This window comes from Schistocerca serialis, chromosome 1, assembly GCF_023864345.2.
Source record: "Schistocerca serialis cubense isolate TAMUIC-IGC-003099 chromosome 1, iqSchSeri2.2, whole genome shotgun sequence".
Taxonomy (NCBI): domain Eukaryota; kingdom Metazoa; phylum Arthropoda; class Insecta; order Orthoptera; family Acrididae; genus Schistocerca; species Schistocerca serialis.
Genome location: NC_064638.1, coordinates 37,797,443 through 37,802,472, shown reverse-complemented (window position 1 = coordinate 37,802,472; position 5,030 = coordinate 37,797,443). Strand labels below are relative to the sequence as shown.

General features: G+C 36.1%; 1 non-coding gene across 1 annotated transcript; it reads right to left on the bottom strand.

Annotated features, from left to right (window-relative positions):
* Positions 1 to 1,816: 1,816 nt before the first annotated feature.
* Positions 1,817 to 1,889, bottom strand: Trnam-cau (transfer RNA methionine (anticodon CAU)). Its single transcript has one exon. It is a non-coding gene; the product is annotated as a tRNA-Met (tRNA).
* Positions 1,890 to 5,030: the final 3,141 nt, after the last annotated feature.

Below are 5,030 nucleotides of genomic sequence, written 5' to 3'. Positions count from 1 at the left end.
CTGGACCTGAAAACAACAGGATTGCTATTTCAGATATTTGCTTACATTTTATTCTTTCTGATGGTTCAAATGGCTCTAAGCACTATAGGACTTAGGCCTAACATATGAGGTCATCACTCCCCTAGACTTAGAACTACTTAAACCTAACTAACCTAATGAAATCACAAACATCCATGCCCGAGGCAGGATTCGAAGCTGCGACCATAGCAGCAGCACGGTTTCGGACTGAAGTGCCTAGAACCGCTTTGGCCACAGCGGCCGGCTTCTTTCTTCTTCTTCTTCTTCTTCTTATTATTATTATTCTGTTGTAAACAAAAATGTCTGATGAAACATACTTACCTGAAAACGTCGTCAGCTTCAGGAACAATAATTCCAAATCTCCTACATCATCAACGGGAACTTCATTCGATTCACTGCCTTCAGAAATAACAGCATAAATCTCTCCACTGCCATCAGATGAAATTTCGGTGAAATCCTCTTCTTCGTTTCTATTTGCAGGACGATTCAACCGTTTTCTACTCATATTGTAATTCCACAATATGCTGATGCGAAACACTAACAACAACTGAGATTACACACAACAGCGGCTGTGGCCAAAGATCCTAACAACTGGTACAAAAAGAAGTGCTAAATGTTATTTTCATTATTGCAAGTGTTCTGTACACCAGCCGTGCAACGCAACAATCACCATTTTATTTTCATAACGTTACATTCAACACACAAAAGAAAATGAGTTGCAAATATAAAGCGGAACAAAACATCTCTGGACACAGTTAACTCAGAGGGAGAAAGTCATATGTTTTGAAAATCATAGTTTTAAGAACAGGAAGACGTGTATTGCAAATGTGCTTATGGGATCATAGTGACCCAGTGGTAATAGAATAGTTAATGTGTCTGCTATTTGTTGTCTCCTACAGAGATCACATTCAGCTTCGCTTATAAACATGTCCCACTATGTCGCATGTGTTGATCTTACCATCGCTTTTCTTCATTTCTTTACTTAAGCGTCAAATGATTTCTTCTGTAAGTATTCATTATACGCTTCCTCGGCATCGTTTATGGCTTTCCATACATCTTCGTTTTTAAGCCTCTGTAACGAGTGGTTCTATGTCTTTTTTTTTTTTTCTCATAGGACTTCACTTGCTATGTGTTTACGAACAGCGCTTTTAATATCAGACCACTCTTCTTACGCCTTTACTAGTGGGTATTTCACCGAACAGTTGTGAGAGTCTGTCCTCATATACATTTCTCAACCTCTCTTCTTACAACATGTGTATCCTAAACATTTTGTTTAAAATGGTTTAATGTTTATTTTTATTTCTTATTGATTACTTTCTCCAACTTGATCATAGCTGCAACTTTGAATTTATGAAGTAATGATCTGTATTTACATTCCTATCTCCCGATACTCGAAAGTGCCTATCATTGTTACAGCTAACTTACGGTCAGTGAACGATGACCTCCTGCAGACCATGTAAATTTGTGGAAGTCTTTCCTCTTAAAGAAAGCGTTTGTTACCTTCAATTCGTTAAATGTAGATTTCTTTAGCTAGTAAATTAGGAACTAGGACTTTTCAAATTCTGTTATTTAAATCCCCCGCTGAAAGTCTCCTTATTGTTTGTTTTATTTAGATATTTATGTATTTCTTCATAGAATTGTACTGTTTCTGTAAGTTTTAGTATATTATCATGCGAGTCCACTACCCATCCGACAAACTAACCCTGCTATGTACGAGAGGCGCACAGAGGAAACATACGTATTATAGAAAATGGTACACTAGACATATTCCCATGTAAATGTTGTGGTTAAAATGAAATGCCCCGGGTGAGGATCGAACTCACGACCTTAAGATTATGAGACTTACGCGCTGCCTACTGCGCTACCGAGGCCGATGCTTATACGCGCTTAAATTAGCGTACATATCTTTATCATGGAAAAATCATCATAAGAAACACAAAATATCTATTATTATTACCATAAATTTACAAAATCATGTAAAATAAGATAAGAAATATGACCTAACAAAATTAAAACATAAAATTTCTGTTTTGAAATAAGTAGGTCAATCTACGATAAAGGACCATTTTTTTAAGAATAAAATGCACACTAAAAGCAAGCTAAACTATGGAATTTGATATTGTTCTTACTTAATGGGTATTTTTCTAAAACTTCACGAAATTTTTGATGGTCCAGTTTACTTTAGGAAACGTTAGCAAAGAGGAAAGCTGTGCGAAACTCTTCACAGAATGGTGGATAAAATTGGCAGGATACCTCTAGAAGCATTTGGTGTAGTGAGTTTTTCATTTTCAATCCGTCATACTGAACGTTTATGTTTTCCTGTTAGAAGATGCTGCTGAACGTTACGTGAGTTGCCTTTATGTGGCACCGTTTACATGATAGTATTTTACCATCAGTTCAAAATACTTTTTCCCCGTATTGAAAGATGAACTTTTATGATTTTTCTTGAATACTTCATTTACGATACGGCACTCACTTACGGCTTCAACAAGACTGAATAACGCAATGAGTTACTCGTCTGCAGGTCAGCGTCCAGAATTGCTTCAGAAACTATCGGTACGCGTGCATATAGTAACGATAGGCTGCCGGTACACACTCAGTGTTGCGTTAAGAGTCAAGTCAATACTGTGAATGCAAATGAAACAGGGGATGATGGTAAATATTTGCCGTTTTCCAGGAAACAATATTAGACGCACTATTCTGAGGGTCATTCCATGCCAAACTGAGCCTCAGGCTTATTTTTTAAAAAAATTCCAAATTTAACAATGTCATAGTTTTTCGAATCAACAAAGTTGAATTTTACTGCCTGAAAAAAATTATAAAAATTAAATAATTAGATGAGGAAATATAGTTAAACAAATATGGCGATTCTACAGATGAGGATGGAAAACAAAAGGTTTGCTTTTTGTGTTGGCAGCTGTTTAAATTTGGTTGCAGCAATTGTTGTTGTTTTAATTGTTAAATTTCAAGAGCAGAAACTTATCTTTCTGACAAACTTCAGTTTTTAAAGAAAGGTAAGTTGTTAAGTATGCAGCTAATTCACAAAAGTTACTATTTATTTAGTGTCCCACCCGTGACAAAAAACATGAAAAAGTTTACCTTCTAACTCAGAAATTATAGTAATTCTATATATTTTAGGTTAGGGGTAAGAAAAACAAATAAAAGCATCCAATGAACCATAAGGCACCTTCTAAGTTGTAAATGATCATTTATAAATACGTTAAAAGAAGTAGTCTTCCACCCGTGACAGTGTTTTGGATGTTACTCAAATCTAAACCACTTAACACTTCTTGTTATTGTTAAGTTAAATTGGTTGATATGACAAGTGCTTTGATGGTTTACACTAAATAAAAACTTAGTATTTATTCAGAAAATGAGGAAAACAACATCAGCAGAGCGTATGAGAAAACTTCGAGAAAAACTGAAGAAAGATACCAGAATGTACAACGTCCAGAAAGAAAAAGAAAGAGAGCAGGATAAAAGAAGAAGGGAAAATATGAAGATGAAGGTATCCTCCAGGGAAAAATGTTATTGGAATATCGAAAGAAGAAAGCTGAAAGAAAAAGGAAGTACAGACTTAAACTAAAATCCGTATTAATTGAAGATCAGTCTGAGACCTGTATTTCCCAGTTAGGATCATATAAATGTCCTCAGTCCCGTGGAAAAGCTGTTTCTCGGGTAAAGAAGGTGCTTCCTTCAAGCCCCTCAAAAAATCAGCAGTAATAAAACAGCTTGTAAGTGAAAGGTTACCTAAAAAGGTAGTAAAGCAGATTTTCCCAGTAGTGAAGAAAACGTCTCGTAAACTTACAGGGTATAGTCTGCTCAATATACAAAAATTTTTCACAAATGATGAAATCAGCAGGCAGAAACCTGGTATAAAGGATGTAAAGTCTACTGCAGACCATGAAACTGGGAAAAGAGTTAACTTGCAGAAACGTCACATGAATATGACAGATAAGGAAGCATTTTTTTCTTTTGAAGCAAGACAATCTAGATATTGATATCAAGATTTCAAAATTCTACGAGTTGCGGCCTAAAAATGTAGTTCTAACGTCTCAAATGCCTCACAATGTATGCATGTGCAGATATAATGCTAACTTCAACTTCACCATTGAAGCCATTCACAAAAAAATGGCTAGTTTCCCTGCTACTCACACTCACCTTATGAATCTTGTTTGCTGTGATGTAGAAAGTGAAATATGCATGAGAAGTCAATGCAAGAAATGCATCATAAATTTGCACACATTAATAGATGGAAAGTTTGATTTGTGTGACATAATATCTTGGAGAAAATGGACCGAACATGAGTGTCACCCTAAACAGATCACTACCAGTGGAACACGTTGTGAAGCTCTCTCTGAACTTCAGTCTCAACTAAAAACGTTCAAGGAGCACTTCTTTGTCAAAAGGATGCAATCTGGAGCTTTCAAGACTGTGAAAGCATCAGTTAGTGATGATGAAGTGATATTGCAAATAGATTTTGCAGAAAACTGTGTAACACTGGCACAAGACGAGATACAAAGTGTCCACTGGAGTCATACACAGATTACAGTGGTCACTATTTGTGTTTGGATGAAAACAGGGCTACAGTCATTTGCAGTTGTGAGCGATGAACTGTACCATGACAAGTACTCAGTTTATGCATGTTTGAAGATTATAATAAGTTAGCTGAAACAAGAGCTTCCCAATTTGATCTCAATACGAATTTTTTCTGATTGTTGCACAGGTCAATTTAAGAACAAATTCACCATTTCTAACCTCTGCTATATGATGCAAGACTTATGAGTGTCTGGAGAATGGTTTTTCTTTGCAACACCACGTGGGAAAGGGGCAGTGTATGGCACTGGAACTGTAGCAAAAGGGGCTGTTTGGAATAAAGTTAAGAAAAGGAAAGTCATCATCAGCTATGCACAGGAATTTTTAGACTGTGCCAAATCATCTGTTTCTGGAATAAACTTTCTTCTTCTGACAAAAGATCATATTGATGAAAACAGAGACCTTCTGGATGGACG